At 50.3% G+C, this 20,040-nt stretch overlaps 1 long non-coding RNA gene across 1 annotated transcript; it reads left to right on the top strand.

The window, feature by feature from the left end:
- Positions 1-1,534: 1,534 nt before the first annotated feature.
- Positions 1,535-5,301, top strand: LOC140625410 (uncharacterized). Its single transcript, XR_012024751.1, has 4 exons — positions 1,535-1,753; positions 1,873-1,966; positions 3,214-3,249; positions 4,993-5,301. It is a non-coding gene; the product is annotated as an uncharacterized lncRNA (long non-coding RNA).
- Positions 5,302-20,040: the final 14,739 nt, after the last annotated feature.

Genomic DNA, 20,040 nt, shown 5'->3' with positions numbered 1-20,040 from the left:
TAGCCCGGGAGCCGGGGAGAGGGCGCAGGGCCGCGGCTAAGCCGAGCAGGCGGCGGGGTCGGGGTCGGGGTCGGGGTCGGGGTCGGGGCCGGGGCCGGGGTCGGGGTCCCGCGCACTCGCACTGTGTCGCCTCCGCACGGGGCCTCCGGGGACGCGGGCGGCTGTGCCCACGTGGCCGCAGGTGCGAGAGGCTTGCGGGGCGCCGGGCCTGGGCCCACGCGGGCACGGGGGTGGGGGTGGGACGTGGGGGGTGGGCCTCCGCGCCCCAGCCCCGCGCAACCCCGCGTCGCCGGACTCAGGGCGGGGGGGCAGCTCGGCAGCTCGGAGGGAAAGCCTTTCGTTCCACAGATGAGGTCACGGAGGCCGCGGGGGCCCCCCCTCTTCCCGGGGTGCCGGAGGCGCTCGGGCCTGAGGACCGTGCACTGGGCGCCGCCCGCTCAGGTGGGCCTCCCCGGGCTCCCCTGCCGGCGCCACGGGGCCACCTGGGCCGGGAGGGACTCCGCGGCCTCGGCTTCGGCCTCCACGGCGGGGGGCGGGGCGGGAGGTCTGCGGGGGGGGGGGGGGGCGGGACGGGCAGGGGCGGGGTGGGAGGTCTGGGGGCAGCGGGAGGGGCAGGGGTCGGGGCGGGATGGGAATGGGGTGGGGGCGGCGCGGGAGGTCCGCTGGGGGCGGGACGGGCAGGGGCGGGATGGGAGGTCCGCGGGGGCCGGGACCCGCAGGGGTCGGGGCGGGAGGTCCGCGGGGGGGTGGGACGGGGCAGGGACGGGGTGGGAGGTCTGCGGGCGGCGGGAGGGGCAGGGGCGGGGCGGGATGGGAGGTCCGCGGGGTGCGGGACGGGGCAGCGGTGCGGCGGGAGGTTGGCGGGGGACAGGCCGGGCAGGGGTGGGGGCGGGAGGTCGGTGGGGAGCGGGATGGTGCAGGGGCGGGGCGGGAGGCTCGCGTGGGGGGGGCGGGATGGTGCAGGGGTGGGGGCGGGAGGTCGGCGGGGAGCAGGACGGGGCAGGCAGGGGTGGGGGCGGGAGGTCGGCGGGGAGCGGGATGGTGCAGGGGCGGGGCGGGATGGGGCAGGGGCGGGAGGTCCGCGGGGGGGGCGGGATGGTGCAGGAGCGGGGCGGGGCGGGAGGCCTGCGGCCGGGGAGGTGGATGGCGGGGCGGGAGGTCCGGAGGTCGGCGGCGGGAGGTCGGTGGCGGGGCGGGGCGGGTGGGCGCGGGCGGTCGGGGGTGGGGTGCGGTGGGGGGCGCGGGGCGGGAGGGCGGCGGCGGCACGTGCCGAGCCCGGGGGAGGGCACCGCCACCGCCCCTCAGCGCAGCCCCAGCTCGGGACGGCCCGATGCGCGCACCGGGGGGCCCGCCCGGCAGCCTCTCCCCGCCCGGCAGCCGCCGTCCGTCCGGGCTCCGCTAGTGGTTTCGGGGCGCGGGGACAAGGGGAGCGTGGTGGAGGGGGCGGGCGGGCAGGGAGCCGCGGGAGTCGGCGGCGCCCGAGGAGAGGAGCGTCCCGCGCGCACGGGCCGCGGCGTCAAAGCGGCGGTGACCTGCCTGGCGCGGCGTGAACAAGGCGGACAAATCCCCGGGAGCTTAGGAAACATCTGCTCCTCACGTCGGAGGCAGAAACTTGACCGTAACGCGGGGAACGCCAGGATGGAATCGCTCCCTTTCTCCGCAGGCATCAAGGTGGGCCCGGCCCCGAGAGCCAGGCCGCAGCTCAGGACCAGTTCTGTGCACTGCGTGCAGGTCGGCTTTGCCCGTCTCCTCTGTGAGTCTGGAATCTTCCCCCTCTGCCGGGCCGACCGGTCGGGGTCCCCTCTGCTGGGCCTCAGTGGGGAGTATTTCAGTGAATATTAGAGTATTTGAGTCAGTCTTTGTTTCGTGCAGGGAGCCTGATGGGGGCCGCGATCCCAGGACCCGGGATCATGACCTGGGCAGAAGGCAGAGGCTCAACCACGGAGCCACCCAGGTGCCCCTTGAGGTCAGTATTGGAGTCAGGAGAAAGGGCACGAAGAAGGTGAACGGGCATCAGGAGTAGGAGCTGGTCAGCGGGCGGGGTCAGAACCCCTGGGTGTGGGGGCCTGGTGATGGGGAAGGGGCAAAGAGCAACCAAGAGTTGAAGTCAGGAGTCCAGGAGATCAGAATTGGGTTGTTGATCGGATAGCAGGAATCTTCTCCGAGGAGCATGAGGAAGCACCATGGCTGAGGCCTAGCGTGTGACCTGCTGACTTCCAGCAAGGTCTTACACATGAGGACGGCAAATAGGTGATGACGTCTTACGTCTTGCTTGCCGATCCCGACTGAATGGTGATGGCCATGTGATGTGCGGTGTTCAGGAGGGTCGATCCTGGGGTTGAAAGATGCTGTGTTCATGGGTGATGTCTGCTGTAAATAGGTCAAAGACTACTTACTGCCGTATATTTCCTATTCCTACTTTGATGGTCTCTCCTGATATTCCTTATTGCATCCACCTAGGTGCCCGGTTCACCCATAATCTGAGTTCCGAACAGGTGCTGTGCTGCTGGTCCTAGTCATGGGACTGCCGTGGAGATGAGAAACCTCCTACCATTAACTCCCTGGAGTGCAGTCTCAGATCTGTTCTCTTAATATACTATTAGTTTCAGCAGCGAAGGGTATCGTGTGTATAAAATCTTTTAGGCAGAAAATAATAGGTAGTTTCAAGGTTTAGAGGCTGTGCCTGGTTGTAGGCCACTGTCTGCCACGTGGTCATGGGTCCTTCTCTTTGAGGAGCATGAATAGCCTGGGAACCTTGTGGATGGTGATTAGTGAGGAAGCAAGGTGGTTCATGCCATGCTGCTTGCCCTACCTGGGGATAAACTCGGGCTTTTCCAGATTAATAAGGAGCGGATAGGTAATAAGCAGTTGGTAAGTGAAATGAACTCTGTTAGGCACGCGTCACAAGGCAAGTATGACCCAGTCCCTGCCCTCCTGGGGCTTCTACTTGAGGGAGTGTATGTGGCAGTGGAGTTGAGGAAGGATGGGTAGGAAAAATTAGTGATAAATGGAAAATGGCTGGTGAGAAGGACCAGTGTCGTGGACTACTTAGTGCCTTTGGTCGTGGTGGTATGGACTCAGTTGTGCTAGGTGGGGGTGGGGCCCGGGAGGGAGAAACCCATATTTCTTCTTCATTACATCTGCACACATGAGGTTGATCAGAGTTGCAACTTCGAACTTATAGATTTTTTTTTTTTTTTTTCCTGAGGGCAGGTGTCAAAATCCACTCATCTAGGAAACTGTGTAGAGGTAAGCACCTGGGATTGGACCTGGATGGTTCTCTGACTGCTTCATAGCATGACTTTGGGCAAATTACTTATCCCTTTGAGCTCCATTTCTTTTTCAAATCAGTGAGGCGGGGTAGTAGTGTCTGCTTTGCCATCTAATAGGATTGAAAAGCATTACCATGTTTGAAAGTGATTTATAGATTGTAAAGCCCTATATAAGTGCAAAGGTTTTTTATTGTGACATTAGACACAGATAATCGTTAGGTACCACATGCATACCTATTGCATTAAAATATGAAAAACGGATCTCTCGTGAATGGGTTGTTGGCTCCATGTTTTATTTAACCGATCTAGAATCCATGGAAGCATTCTCTTCCGCTGTTTGATGACAGGGAGCTCCCAGTCAGCAGTGACGACCTCTGAGAACTCCCCTCTGGCCCTGCATGGGCTGGTTGTCCCACGGAGAGAGGGGCTTGCATTTTAGGATGGATGGGCAAGTGAAGGGTGCAGTCTTGGATTGAAACCTGGAGCAGAGCTCATTGGCCCACGGAGGCCTTGCTCTCTTGGCTAGTTCTTGTCAACTCACTGAGCCAGCCGGACAGAGGCATGACCAGCACGGAGGCTGGTTGTTTGGAGCTTGCTTTATTCCAGCGTGTGACTCCCTTCCCTGTAGTGTTACCAGGACTCAGTTCTTGTTCGCAGACATCAGGGAATTTCACTGCAAATTCAGTTTAGCTAATTTGGGCAGAAAAGGGTATTGTCCCGTGTGAGTCAAAGGCTCTGCAATTTGGAGCAAATGTGCTTTGAGCTTAGATCACATGCTGTGCTGGCAACTCGTTTTAACTTTTAATTCTTATAGTTAGGAGAAAAAAAAAGATTTCAAATGTCATTGGCTGTAACGATTAGCTTCAGTGAGGGATTCTATCTATGGCTATTTGCTTCAAAGCCTTAATTGGCTGAAGCCTGTATATTTGATCGTTAACAAAATGGTCTCTTTTCTATCATGCTAATAATTTTGTTTAATAGAAATGCGGCTTTGGTTTCTTCCGGGGCTACGTTGCTATTTTTCTGGCACTGAGTTGTGTTGCTTTAAGGTTTTGCCACATATGAGACATGGCGGAGTTCCATCTTGGAAGTCTCCAAACTTGGGCCTGCTCAAAAGGATGGGACTGGAAGGAATATTCTTGGCCCAGCTGCAGGAAGCAGTTTGTTTAGATCAGACCAAAACAAAGAGGTTGGCTTATGTGGAAACTTTATACCTGTCCCACATGTTTTAGACACTTCTGAAAAAACAAACAGCTCCATATTTGCAATTACAAGGTCAAAAAGTCACATGTTGGCCCCAGTGCCAATTCAGTGGAGTCCTCAAACAGTCAACGCTGGTGTTGTTAAGTAAGAGTATATGTTGTGGCCACTTAACCAGGCTCCACACCTGGAAAAAATAAAAAATTCAAGAACGCAAGCAAAGTGAATTTGAAACCAGAGCGGGCTCTAGTGACTGTGTTCAGACTCTGAGCTCCTGAGCTGTCTCTACATTCCAGGCTTGGAGGGATATTTGAAAAGCATGCATCATTATGGGCAGAGTCTCCTGAATCCATATCTCAGGGGCAGGATTAACACCATGCAACACCCTGTGTAGACCCGGATTCTTCCTTGAACTATGTGCTCATGAAAGGTGTCCAGGGACTATCTTTTTCTTCCTCGTCTGTCGTAAACCAGCTGGTTCATCTCCTGATATTCAATATGCTCCCCCCCACCTTTTCAGATATGTCAATGCACAAAAGAGGCTCGTGAAGGGGAACAGCTGCCCGGATACCAGCAGGAGCTGCTGCGGCTACAGATTTGAGGCGCACACCTGCGTGGAGTTGGGTGACAGAGGATTTGTCAGGGAAGGGCGGATCATGCAACATCAGGGCTCTAAAGCCAGAGGGATGGATGGCTCTGGGGTGGCAAATTGGATCCCCTGCTGCTCACCTGGAGGTCATGGGATCACACCTGACTTGAATTAGTCAAAAAGATTCCAGGTTGAGGGTTAGTTGGTGGTTTATGAATGAAATGATTAGCTGGTTGTAGCAGGTCCTAATAAACAGATTGTCTGTATCAGTGACATCTATTCAATGAGCCACCAATAAGTGGTATCCCTGAAGCCCTCATGTGGGAGGGGGCGGGATTGATGAGGTCTGCAACAGTCCTGTGAAGGCTGTGACAAAATGGGAACAGTGGGAGAGTGGGCACTTAGAGTCCCCAGGGCCCAGCCATGTGCCCTCCAGTCTGGGGAGGTGGGGAAGATCAAGATGAGTACTTGAGGGAGAGTGAGAAGGAATGACCATAGGGTAGAAGGAAAACTGGATGGGAGCTGTGGCCCGGAAACCAAGTGAGCAACGTGTTCCAAGGAGGAGGAAGGGAGCAGCATGTGCAGTGATATGTAGGAGGCGCCCTGGGTATCGGCAGTTGGATTTAGCAGCATGGATGTCACTGGTGACTTTGATGAGGGCAATCTTGGTAGAGTGATGGGGGTCACCATCTGGTTGGAGGGAATATAAAAGAGAATGAGAGGAGGATATGGCAAAGGAGCACTGGGCCATTCTTACAAGGAGTTTTATCATACAGTTTTATTATACAAGGAACAGAAATGGGGTAGTAATTGGAAAGGAGAGTGAGAGAAGGTTTTTAAAATATTTTTTCAATTTTATCAAGGTATAATTGAAAATAACATTGTACAGGGTTTTTTTCTCCCCTAAAGATAGCAATAACGTGCCACTGGGAATAATCCAGTAGAGCAGGAAAATTGTGATGATGTAGGAGAGAACGGGGAGTGTTGTTGGAGCCGTATCCTTGAGTGGGATCCAGTGGACAAGTGGAACGGCTGGCTGCCTCTTCGAGCAAGGATGGTCCATCCATAGTAAGGGGAGGAAGGCAGGGTTTACTGGGACAGATGCTGGTGGGTGCGTAGAAGTGGAGGTGGGAAACTAGCATTTCTTTTATGAGTGTTTCCATTTTCTCTGAGAGGAAGTGAGGTTGGCAGCTTAGAGCCTGGAGAGGGATGAGGTGCTAGAGTTGAGGAGATAGGATGGTCATCTAGGAGGGGGGCAGGTGCATGGACGTGGGAATGAGGTGTGATGTCCAGGCAGCATGAGGACCCAGGTGAAGTCGTGGAAAGGAATTACATTAAGACTAGTGGGTGTTGGTTGTATGATTTTCTCCAGCCACATTCAGCTGTGGGGAGTGGTACAGAGCAAGGAGAGAGTGTGATTTTAGGGGTTGGCAGTGGAGTTCTACAAAGCGGGAGAGGGGCACCCTGAAGATTTCTTTTCCATTAAAAAAATACTGGTTACAGACTTATGAAACTGATTTAATGAACTCTTCATGGGTTGTGACTCATAGTTTGAAAACCACTGATTTAACCATGAGCATGAGGAGGGGGAGGGGCAGGGGGATAAGCAGACTCCCTACTGAGCGCAGAGCCAGATGCAGAGCAATCCCTGGACCCTAATGTCATGACTTGAGCCAAAGTCAGATGGTTGACCAACTGAGCCACCCAGGTGCCCCCTCATATATATTTTTTTTCTACTTGGATTTTTAATGTAGAGACATAGCCTCAGTAAGGAGTTCTTGGAAAAATCCATCAGACATTTGTTGAATACCTACCTGTGAGGTGCCTAACTAGTTTTTAGTGCAGGGGTTGAGGGGAGACAGAAGAGGGATAAAACACAGTTCTTGCCTTCAGGGTTGGAGAGGATGCAGTCCACTGTCCCTCATTCAGCAACTGGGTCAGTTCACTACCCAAAGATGGCACATATCGTGGTGTGCTACTACCTAAACAGTTGTGTGGATACCGAGGGGCCAGACATCACATTTGTCCACCTTAATGTCAATCTGACAGCACCTGTTCTCCACATGTGGTTGGATCACCCTACCCTAGGACTGTCAACTCCTTTAACCTGAGCAGTGAACTATTTTTTTTTTAATATTTATTTTTTATCTTGGGGTGAGAGTGAGTGGGGGGGAGGGGCAGAGGGAGAGAGAGAGTGTCTCAAGCCGACTCCCTGGTAAGTGTGGAGCCCAAAGTGGAGCTTGATCCCAGGACCCTGAGATCATGACCTGAGTGGAAACCATGAGTCGGAGTCTTAACCAACGGAGCCATCCAGGCGCCCCTGAGCAGTGAACTCTATTAATGCATCTTAAGATAGTATCAGCATTTTAGGGAACCTCGGTAAATTGTTGGCTACATTGTCCTTATGGTCAAATTCCACTCTCAGAAACTTAAAAAATCTTAGTTCTCATCAATTTTTTATTATATATCCAATTTTTTAGGGGGGCAGTGTGGGGTAAACTACACGCCTTTCTCTTGGAGGTTGGAGACTGTTTTTGAGCTGCGGATACACACTTGCCTAATGGGGATAAAGTCCGGGCACTAGTTCTTCAGATCTGGTTCATCTCAGAACATATGGCCCTGCAGGAAACAGTTTGCAAGAGTCTTTGATGCAAAGGGAAAAATATTTAATTTCTTCATCTTTTTGTTCTATTTCTGTTCTTTGATTCAAAGGGAAAATGAATTAGGGCAAAAGTGATGTATTTTCCCCCCGTCTTTTAATTATATTTTAATTCAGTGTAAAAGGACTTCATTTCTCTCCGCAGTATTCAATGTTTATGGTCCCAGACATGGCGTTTGCATTCTCTGTTTATGGTTTGGAGGCTTTGTGCTAACATACTTGCCACCGATGCGGTTGGACTTGCCTTTCCAGGCAACAGTTAAACCAGCAGGAGACCACTTGTGTGCAATTTGTTGGAATGAAATCTGCATTTTGGGATTAGATTACTTAGTAGTGTCATTTTGCGTTGAGGCGACTTTGTGGGTGGTCTCCAATAAAGCCTTCACGTACAGCGAGTGTCAGCCCTGATTATCTCCAAGCAAGCTTATAATGACTGCACAGCTTGGTATTTACAAGAAAAAAACAGCTTCCTTTAAGTTTTAATTCAGGGAATGCAGGGGCACGGATGAACCCCTGCGAGAGGGTGGCGGAGGGGCCACTGTGGAGCCGTTCTGGAGGGGGTGCATCTGAACTCTGTTCCTTCTGGGAGACCAGGGTAATAGCCACCAGTGTCACTTGGGGCTCACCAATTAGGGCATGTGTCTTTAATAACGCCCGAAGGAGCTGTCGCGTCTCAGAATTTGGGAGGACGGAAAGATTTGTTGAGGACAGATTAGTGGCGTGAACCGTAGGGTTGACTGAGATGTGAGTATATATGATAAATAACAAATGATGTGCTGGACCCACCCTCCTATCACCCTGGTGGTGGCAAGTCTCCAGGGCAGTGGGTTCTTCGGCTAGGGTGGTTCGGCCTTCAGGGGATATTTGGCAGTGTCTGGAGACATTTTCCGTGTCACGATTTCCTGCATCTCGTGGGTAAAGGCCAGGGATGTTGCAAAGTGTCCTGCGTTGCACAGACCGTCCTCCGCTTCTCCTACAACAAAGAATTATTGCGCCCCAGCTGCCCGGGTGCTGAGGTTGGGAGACCCGCTCCCAGGTACAGGAGCGGTGGGAGGAATGCACTGTTGCCCTTCCCCATCCTCTTCTTTTCTTCCCTCGGTGCCCTCTGGTCCACTTGGACTCCTTCTGCTTCTCTGCTTGCCTGGAACCCTCATGGTCCTGGAGGGAAAAGACTCCAGTTACGTACTGGAGAGGATGTCTGCTTTGGAGCCAGACAGATCTGGGTTAAATCCCAATCTGATGCCTTCAGTTTGGGTGACTTTGCGGGCAAATTACTTAATTTCTCTGACCCTCGATTAAAAAAAAAAAAAAACCGAAACAATGGGGACCGCAGTCCTTACCCCACTGGGTGGTAGGGAGGATTAAATTCATGGAAATGTATCAGGACCTGGTCACTAGGTAGTAGGTGTCTCATAATAGCTTCATCATTGCACATTTTTCCTTGCGGTTACTCAAGTTCAGTTTCCCTACCTCTAGACATTATCCCGATGATTTCTTTTTATTGTGGAAAATTTACAAAAAAGATAAGCAGGAAGAAAATGCTAAATCACCTGTATTCTTATGCCTTACACACAGAGATAATCACCACTAATGCCATCTGTATATGTATTTCTAGACTTTCTCTCTCTGTGTGTGTATTTGTGCTCGTGCTGTGTGTACTATTTAGTGACTTGCTTTTTAGACTTCATGATGTATTGGGAACATCTCTCTGTGTCAATACATATAGATCCACATCATCTACATCATCGTTTAAAAAAGCTGCCTGGTATTTTATTGTGTTGATGAGCCATGATTTAATCAATCAATCCCTTAAATTTTTGGACATTTAAATCGTTAAAAGTTAGCGCACAGAATGTCCTGTCTGGGTTGTGGCGTTCGTGGTTTGTAGTTCTAGAAAGGCAGCCCTTTGCACGCGTACTTCCCACTGTACAGACATCCCCAGGTCGTCAGTTCAGGAGGACAGCACACGGTACATGTTTTCTGCTCCCACTGTGAGAGCACTGCTCCTGCTGTGTGGGTTTAATGTCCTTTTCTTTTCGTGACACAGCATCAGACAGTGGCTCAGCGCTCAGGCCCTGGAGTCAGGTGGCCTAGGTTCAAATCCCAGCTGCCCTGTTTGGGTCTGTGACCTCACTTACTTGAGCCTTAGTTTCCACAACTGTAAAATGGTGATGCCAACTGAACCTGCACCACTGAGTTGTCCTGAGAATTAAATGAGATAGGATATGTCAGGCACATCGTGCCAAGTACTCAGTGTGTTTTAAGTTGCATCAGGCGGAAACAAATGCCTGACAAGCTGAGTGCTACCTGAAAGTCTTTCTCCTGTTGTTTAGAAGTCCTTGCTCTCTGTGTTAATTATGATCTAACAGTACTGAGTGTCCCCCCCCCCCCCCCCAGGATTAGCAGCAGCTGGAGTTCAAAGACCTACCTGCTCCTGCCTGGGGCTTTGGCTTTTAACTGCTGTGTATTAGTCTCCTATAGTTGCTGTAACAAAACCCCACAAACGTAGTGGCTTAACAGAACACACATTTATTATCTTACAGTTCTAGAGGTCAGAAGTCCAAAATCAGTCTTACTATGCTAAACTCAGTATAATAGCAGGGCTGCCTGCCTTCTGAAGGCTCTGGGGGAGAACCCATTTCCTTGCCTTCCCTAGCTTCTAGAGGGTGCACGAATTTCTTGGCCTGTGGCCTCACATCACTCGGACTCTGACCCTCCTGCCTCACTCTTATAAGGACACTTGTGATCTTGTGATTACATTGCGCCCATCAGATAATTTCCCCATTTCAGTGTCTCTCACCTTAATCACATCTCTCCCCTTGTCCCTCTGGATACATAAGGTGGCCTAATCTGAGGTTCTGGTGTGTGCTCTGCTGGCTGTCATGGAAGTTCTTCCTCCTAGGATCTGCCAGCAGTCCTGTCCCCTTGGCCAGGCTCCCACAGGCCTGGAGCACGCCCATCTCTATTGCCCCTCCCTTCCCACTGCCTGGCTTCGGAGCACCCCTGGACCCTCCCAGCCCCCACATGGTGAATTCTTAGATATGTTCCTTGAGGTTGCCTTGTTCTCTGAAGTGTAGTTAGAGGAGCCCTGCTCACTGTCACAGGTTCACCTGCCTCCCTGACCAGAAGCGCCCCCAGCACTGTTCCTTGACCTCGTCCAACCTGTGCTTCCCTCTCCTCAGCTCCGAATGTGTTACGTGTTTAGTATGGCCCAGGGGCCCCTCCAGTCCTTGCTGGTCCACAGATCCTAAGACCCTAGGCTCAGGAAGGACACTGCAACACTCTTGCCACAGCTGGACCACCATTGGTGGGCTCTCTTGAGAGCAAGGGGACGAGTGTCCCCCAACATGAATTCGGGGTCATGGGCTGGTGAGATCTTCGAGACCCACGGCTGCTCTTATGGTCCTTTCCTTGGCATCTCTCCGCTACAGACCCTCTTTGACAACCTTCTGAAATGTGACCTTGCATCACTGGAACCCGTTCAGGCTCCTTCCTGCTAGTCCTTCCCCGTTCTCAGTGCCCAGCCCTACCTGGCCGAAAGCCTGTTCTCTTGCTCTTCTCCTGCCATAATGAGGCCCCATTAGGGAGGACGGAGTCGCCTTTAGGTTAGAGTCCCACTCCTTAGTGACACAGAGTCTGCTTTCCCACGCAAGCCCGGGTGGTGGCCTAGGAGCACGGTGCTTTGTTTTCTATGCGGCAAGAAAACAAGCTGCATTTTGATACACAAAAACAGGTTGACTATTCCAATCCAGGCTAGCCCTCCTTTCTCACCCTTGGGCAAACGAGAATGATGGCCTAGCCTGTCTCACTTCCACACATTCTTAAGTCTGGCTTTTATTTTAGCTTTTCTAAGCTTGCTCAGCACTACAGAGCCATTAGTCAGATATAAGGAGAAGAATTCCCCCACGATCCCACTGTCATCCTGAGAAATTAAATGATTTTTACTTTTTCCATGATCCCTTCCAGTTTTTTTTTGTCTTCACGAACATATAATTTAAATAATCGTAATCATAGTGTAGCTATCATTTTGTATTCTGCATTTTTCCACTTAGCATTAATTATATCATAAGCATTTTTTCCATGTTGTTGCAAAGTCATCGTAATTATCATTTTTAATGACTGTGTGAGAATTCACTGGGGGTGGGGGGGAGTAGATCACTTAACCGTTGTTCTGTTGTGGGGCCTTTTGCGGCTCCTTCCGTGTTCTGCTTCTGCTTTGGAATTGCCCTCCACGTCCTGTCCCTTGGCCGTCCTCCGTGTGTGGGAGGCAGAGTGGGGAGGCAGGGGGTGGAGGGGGGTGGGGGGGCAGGGGCAGGAGAGAAACACCACCGGGAGAAGCAGACTGGAAGGAAGAGGAGGCCTGCTTTACCTACACCTGCGTTAAGACTCCTAAAGACAGGAGCTGGAAACCTGGTACCTGTGGAGCCCCCTCACCAACGGCTGTTTTTGAGAATGACTTTCATTTACGTTCTGGGAGTGAGTTTCGGTGCCTGGAGGAAGGTGGCCTACACAAAACTGATGGAGCAAACAGACTTAACCTTTCAGTGTTGAGGCATCAAAAACCAACTCCAGATGCTAGTCTAAATTCGAAAAACATAATTTTTGTTAATCAGATATTTAGTACTGATTAGAGCTAACATGATAAAGCGAGAAGATCTCAACTCTTCCACTTTTTGTTAGAGTTCCACGAGCTCTAGACACAAAAGTTACTCTATAAAACAAGGGTCCCTTGGCAAAAACTGAGGAATGGTAATGCTACATGCTGCATCCCCTTCTTGGGTATTCACAATGCCTGTTCATCTAGTCAGTGCCATAAGGAAAACTGCCTACCTCTGGGTGAGCCCATTGGCAAGGGGGTCTGGGACACAAATGTAGTTTGTGTGTCCCACAGGTGCAGGGCCCTTCTGTGATATGGCAACTCCAACAGTCAGTCGACTCAGGAAACTGAAAATAAGCTAGATAGTTCAGAGAGAGCTGCCTACATAGATCTAGTTCATGAAGTGTCGGGAGAGCTGGAAGATCCGAAAAGGTATTGGGACCTGGAGATTCACAACTGCAGGACGTGGCTGCAACCCCAAAGTATAGACGTGCTGTGATCACAAATGGGACACAATTGCTTCTGCAGCCCTGGGGGTAACCCACAGGGTGCTGAGACCAGCAAGGGGGCTCAAGGCGTGGTGGGACCCAGCAGGTGGTGGGAGCACCGGAGAGGTTCTAACCTCTGGTACCAGGACGATGGAAGTGGCTTGAACTCTGACAAGTGGATCTGTGGAAGGACTCTGGAGCCCACAGCTGTTTCCTGGAGGGTGTTGCCCTCTGTGATGGGCAAAATTCTGGTCCCCAAGATCTCTACTTCTTGGTGTCAAGCCCATGAGTATGTCACTTCACTTGGTGAAAGGGACATTGCAGGGTTAATAAGGTTCTAATCAGCTGACCTATGACAAGGAACTTACCCTGGATTACTTGGCATGGACCGTGCGTGATCTCATGAGCCCTTAACAGTAGAAGAGGAAGCCACAATGAGAAGTCAGAGAAGGCTGAAGCATGAGAGGATTTAATCTGTCATCACTGCCTTCGAAGACGAAGGGGGCCATGAACCAGGGTGTGTGAGCAGTCTCTCGAAGCTGACACCCAGCAAGGAAATCTCAGGGACCTCAGTCCTACAGCCTCAGGAAACTGAACTCTGTTACCAACCGGAATGAGCCTGGAAGTAGTCTCCAGTAGAGTCTCCAGAGGAGAGCCCAGGCTGGCCAACACTTCGATCTCGGACTTGTGAGTCCCTAAGCAGAGAACCAGGGGTACCCACTCAGAACCATGAGATAAGAGTTGGGTGTTGTTTTAAACCAGTGAATTTGTGGTAAATTTTATGGCAGCAATAGAGAATTAATACAACCTCCCATCTTTGAATCACCTGTCATTTCCTTACATTTGCAGAATCGAACTGGGAGCTCATTGGCAAGGGGGTCTGGCAGATATAGTTTGTGGGGGTCCCAGCTTTTCCATAATCTAGCACACAAGTTGGGGAGTAAGGCTAAAATCACATGAGTGAGTCCCTGGCACAGCATATGTTAACATTTGGTGGCATAAATATTAGGAAAACCCCTTGGGGGGATTTTGATTATGATAGAGTAGTGTTGGACTTTTGAAATGGGCACTCTGGGGCCTCCCATAAAATGAATAAAAATGATACATTGATGCCAATCTTGTAAGACAGCCAAGGGGGCACAGCAGGGTATTGTGCAGAAAACCCCACAGGCTGGAAGTCAGGTTCTAACTCTGTCCCTCCCTAGTGGGTCGCTTTATGCGGCTCACCATCCCAGGGTCTCCACTTCTGCGTGTGTGGAGCAAAGGGAGCTGACCGAAGCGCCTGTCAGGTCCTTTCAAGCTCAGAAGTTCTCCTGCGTGGAGAATAATTGTACTTTTTAAAGTGACTGTGGATTCTATTTAAAGGTTTGTAGTCATATTTATGATTGATTTGATGCTGAATTCTTGATTAGCAATGAAACTCCCAATCACGGGATTGTTGCTAAGGGAAATTATGATTCAGTTTGCAGTTATCTGCTGTCCAATATGAGAAAAAGGGATAGATTTAATAATGATCATCTTTGGCTCCAAGTGAATTGAGGAGCCTCCAGTGTGGGCATGGGCTTTTCGATGCTAGAACAATCGGTGGCCACGCTGCATCACTTCTGCGCTGGCTGCCATGGGGGAATGAGAGCCGTGAGCCATATGATCCCCAGCTTCTAATCTAGTTGAGATAAGACGAATGTGAAGAAATGATTGGACAATGACAGGAATGAATAGAACCATGTTTTAATTACATTGCAGGTTAATGTCAACTTCCTAGAATGGCACTGGGCTTTTTGTAACGGAGGCCTTTCCTTTTATCTTTCTAGATCACAGAGAGAGGCACAGACCTCTGAGCAGCAGTGGTTTAGAGCTGGGTTTTGTTGGCCTCTGCAGTCTGCTTGGCTCTCCCTGAGAGCTGTTCAGTGAAGCCACGAGTGTCTCTCCTGACAGTTTCCCAGAGGGTATGAAACATAGCTCACCACCCACCTTGAGCAGGTTGTTTTTTGAGGCATTTGAAAGTAAAACAAAGTACCCTGCCATTAATGGAAAGCTAGAATTTTCTATCCACTTTTGACAAGTTGGTTGATGCTGTCGCGGGCTGTGTGTGCCTTTTCAGAATGCATGTTTTTAACTTGTTATTCCTGGGTGGATTAATTCCTAATGCTCCTCTTTGATATGCGCTTGATGCCGTGCTCTTGTTACAGCCCTATTCTGGGTGTGTTGACCACAGCACAGAAGCAACAGTCCTGCCTTCCAAGAACCTGCGCATCTGCACAGGTGGCTGAAATGTTCCTTTAGCACCTGGATGTTCAGGGGTCATGGAGATACAGGTTCTGAGCTTTAAGCCTCTTTAATGTTTGAAGCGCCTCCTATGTGCTCAGTGTTTCTTTCCTGGGAGACTGTGTGGTTTTGGAAACTTTCAAAATGGGGCACGGAACAAATTTTGCCTTCTCTGTTTTTCTGCAATAGTATGGGACCGGAGCATGGAACTGGGGAGTGGTGCCTGGGATAGAGTTCCGATTCAAAAACAAAACCTTTTTTTTTTTTTTTTTTGGCATGATTTTAACCTTTCTGAGACTCAATTTTCTCATCTGTGAAATGGGAGGAAAACAACCTGATAGGGCAGCCGTGAAGATTAAATCAAATAATACATGTTACGTGCTTAACACATGCCTGGGAAGTCATTAAGCAGTGGCTGCTTAATACTGCTAAGCTAATGTTATCATCTTCATCATGATCACGGTCATCATCACCATCACCGTGATCACCACCACCATCGCCATCTCCACCATCAGCAGTGGCTACAGACCATCATCCTGCCTTCCCAGAGATTCCTCCCAGATTCCTGAGGTGATCTCGGGCCCCCGCTCTGCTCTAGAATTGGCTGTAGCTGCTGTACCTCTGAGGAAGAGCGTGAGCCCCACATTCTCCCAACCATGATGTATGGACTCTTCTTTGTTTTCCCTCCTTGCTCAGTCTTCTTGGCTGGAGTCCTGCCTTTCAGCCTAGTGTTTGCCAGCCCCCTCTCTGGGGAGGCTTAGAGCCTCCCGTGGTATCATCCCTGGTAAGGCTCTAGCCGTGGAGTGGTCTTCTGAGTCTGTAGCTGCTGTCTGTTGGACTCTGAGAATTCGCTCTTTCCTAGACTCATGCCATTGTGGGTTTAGGCCAGACCTGTATTGACTTCACTCCTTGAGGCATGGTTGTGGGAAGTTTGAGGGGTAAAATAAAGCTCAGGCTTTCTTTAGGTGATGCTTTGACAGGTTTGCATGGGGGGCAGGGGGTACGTCCTTCCCAGCATGAGCCTGTCCAGAGGCTATGTCATGGGAGTCACTGCTCAGAAAAGGAGAGGGGCAGGGGAGCTCCAGGGGAGAGAGGGATTAGGTGTCTAGATGATGTTGCTCAGCAGCCTGGCCTGGGTCAGAGAGCTCTGAATAGCAGAACCGGCTGGGGGTCTTTATAGTCTCGGGGTTTATCTTATCTACAGCTAGCAGATTTAGGCTATGCAGAACAGGAAGACTCTAAATAGCTAAAAATCTGCTTATTTGGGCTAAATAAAAGAATTGGATGTGTTAAAATTTGAGTTTAGAACCAGGGGTTTTTGAGCTACCATAGACTGTGTGACTTAAGCAAGACATTTATTTTTCACACTTTTAAGGTCAGGGCGCCAGCACGGTCAACCTCTTGATGGGGGCTCTCTCTTCCTGGCTCGCAGATGGCTTTCTTGCCATATCCTCACATGGAAGAGGGAGAGGGAGAGCGAGAGCAAGCAGGCGCTCTGGTCTCCGTTTAGCAGGGCAGTAATCCCATCTCGAGGACATCACCCTCATGACCTCATCTGAACCTAATGGCTTCCCAAAGGCCCCACCTCCAGATACCATCACACTGGGGGTGAAAGCTTCTGCATGTGAAATTTGGGAGGGGGATCCCTGGGTGGCGCAGCGGTTTGGCGCCTGCCTTTGGCCCAGGGCGCCATCCTGGAGACCCGGGATCGAATCCCACGTCGGGCTTCCAGTGCATGGAGCCTGCTTCTCCCTCTGCCTGTGTCTCTGCCTCTCTCTCTCTCTCTCTCTCTCTCTGTGACTATCATAAATAAAAAAAAAAAAAAAAAAAAAAAAAAAGAAATTTGGGAGGGACGCAAATATTCAGTCCATAACACTTTTTTTTTTTTTTTTTTTTTTTTTAAGATTTTATTCATTTGAGAGAGAGAGAATGAGAGAGCACGAGCGGGCGCTGCAGGGGGAGCGGGGCAGAGGGAGAGGGAGGAGCAGACACCCCACTGAGCGGGGAGCCTGATGTGAGACTTGACCCCGGGATCGTGACCTGAGCTGAAGCACATGCTTAACTGACTGAGCCCCCCAGCTGCCCAGTCCATAGCACTTCTAATATAGAACTTTCTTTCTCTGTCAGAGACAATAAATGGGAGTGTATTTTGAAAAGTGAAGAACATTGTATCAGTGGAACACATCATCTTTATTACCACTTGAAAGGTTAACGTGAAGCTAATCGCAAATGGTTTCCGATACTACATTTTCTTACAATGCAAATGAGACTTTACTCTTTGTCCCAGTCTTTCCACTGAGAATGCCAGCCTCCACAGTAAATAAAGCCCACACCCTCTGTCCCCTCCCCATCTGTCTGGCAAGGGGGTGGGGGTGAAACCACAGTGTGTCAAGTGGGCTGTAAACATTTGAGCTGCTTTCCTTCAACTTTTGGGAGGGCTTCTTGGGGATGACGGCAGGACAGAGGGTTGCAGTGTAAATTACCATGCAAATTGCAATAGTGTTTGAACCTAAGACACCTTTGCCAGCTCAGTGACCTTGAGCTTCTGGGGCTCCCACTGAAGGGGAGACTTGCAAGTACCTTCCAAGCTGAGCCGCTGAACCACCTAAGCAGCCCCATATGCTTGACTCCAATGAGCGCCTATAAATACGCTTGAGCGGCTGCTAAGATACGACAACCTGAAGAGAGTGTGCCTGAAGGTGTGTCCCTGCGGACCTTTGAGCATGCTTCCCTTTAAATGCCAACAGTAGGGGATCCCTGGGTGGCACAGCGGTTTGGCGCCTGCCTTTGGCCCAGGGCATGATCCTGGAGACCCGGGATCGAATCCCATGTCGGGCTCCCGGTGCATGGAGCCTGCTTCTCCCTCTGCCTGTGTCTCTGCCTCTCTCTCCCTCTCTCTGTGTGACTATCATAAATAAATAAAAATTTATAAAAAAAAAAAAATAAATGCCAACAGTAGGGTAACTCAGGTTTTGTAGTGTGATGCTCTCAGTATGTCTTGAGATACAGGTTCGCCAACTGAAGCATTGCCAACGCGGATGCTGGGTCGGTCTTTTCCCATTTCCTCCTTCGCTCTTTCCATCTCATTTACTAGGGCAGCAAAGAAATGGACTGCTCGTGTGGGAGGTCTCCTTCCCCCCAAGGCTGGCAGGCTTGGTGGTACATTGTGCTGCCCCCAGCCTCTGATGAGAGGCATGACTTTAGGACATTTCCTTGCGGGCAAACATCCCTGACTTTGTTGGCTTCTTGTCTCCATTCCCAGGACTACATTGATGACCCCGAGGCTGCTGGCCATATCCAGGGGTGGTAGCTAGTTCAGAGCTCTCAACAGGAATGACTCCCTGAGGGCACAACCCTAATTTAGGACAAATAGAAGACCACAGGAAGTGCCCTGAGGAGTTTCCATGCCTGGTTATAGGGAAGTTTCTAAAGAGCCAATGGAGTTGATCTTGGCCTTTCTTTTCCCTCCACACCTAACTCCATGTTATGTGGCATAATCATAACAGTGGGAAGCATCTTCTCTTTGTGTTAAAAAACGGCACAACCAGGGCGCTTGGATGGCTCAGTCCGTTAAGTGTCCAACTTTTGATTTCAGCTCTGGTCATGATCTCAGGGTCATGAGATTGAGCCCCATGTCGTGGGGCTCAATTCTTGGAGTCTGCTTTTCTCTCTTTCTCTCTCTCTCTGAAATCAATCAAAAAACATTTTTTTAAAGGCACTACCACCACAGTTAATGTCTACTAATCTTTATGTGCTGGGCACTGTGCAGAATGTTGTAAATTCATGTCATTTAAATTGGACTTGTCCAAGTCCATGCCTCAAGAAGGTAGATGTATTAGGCAGGGTTCTCCAGAGAAGCAGAACCAATAGGGTGTGTAGAGACACACACATACACATGTATGTGCACATGTATACATACTCATATATATATACATAATTTTAGTTTTTAAGGAACTGGTACCTGCAATTGTGGAGGCTAGCAAGTCCAAGATCTGGCAGGCTGGAGATCCAGAGAATAGCTCATGTTGCTCTAGAACCCAAAGGCAGTCTGGAGACGATTCCTTCTTTGTCAGGGGACACTAGTCTTTTCTCTCTTGAGGTTTTTGACTGATTGGACGAATCTCAATCATATTATGGAGGGTAGTTCGCTTTACTCAAAGTCTGCTGATTGAAATATTAATGTCCTTGAAAAGAAATACTTCCATAGTGACGCTTAGACTATGTTTGACCATATACCAAGTTGATACATAAAATTAACCATCATAATAGGTATGATTTCTTTTTTACAGGTGAGGACAAATCTCAGAGAAATTAATTCACTGGCAGTGGGAGGCTGAATAATGGCCCCCAAGTATGTCCAGGTCCTAGGTCCAAAACCTGTGAATGTTACTGTAAATGACAAAAGGGACTTTGTAGATGTGATTGATTAAAGATCTTGAGATGCTGGCTAGTGCCTGGGGGGCTCAGTTGGTTAAGCCTCTGTCTTCGGCTCAGGCCATGATCTCAGGGTCCTGGGATGTAGCCTTGCATCGGGCTCCCTGCTCATTGAAGAGTCTGCTGCTTCATCTCCCTCTGTCCCTCCCCCTGCTTATACTCTCTCTCTTAAATAAGTAAAATCTTAAAAAAAAAAAAAAAAAAGATCTTGAGATGCAGAGATCATTCTGGATTGTTTAGGTGGGCCTGGGGTAATCACCAGGGTCCTTACGAGAGGGAGGCAGGAAGGTCAGAGTCCATGTCATGACAGAGGAAAGATTAGAATGCTGTTTTTTGAAGACGAAGAAGACGCCACAAGCCAAGGACTCCAGGGGGCCGCTGGAAGCTGAAAAAGATAAGAAATGGTTTTCCCCTGAGGCTTCAGAGGGCTCTAGCCCTGACAACATCTTGATTTAGCCAGGAAAGCTGATTATGGACTTTTTACTTCTAGAACTTAAGAGAATACGTTTGTGTGGCCTTAGGCCACGGAGTCCATG

The sequence above is a fragment of the Canis lupus genome, chromosome 36, assembly GCF_048164855.1.
Source record: "Canis lupus baileyi chromosome 36, mCanLup2.hap1, whole genome shotgun sequence".
NCBI lineage: Eukaryota > Metazoa > Chordata > Mammalia > Carnivora > Canidae > Canis > Canis lupus.
This window is presented reverse-complemented; position numbering and strand designations above follow the sequence as displayed.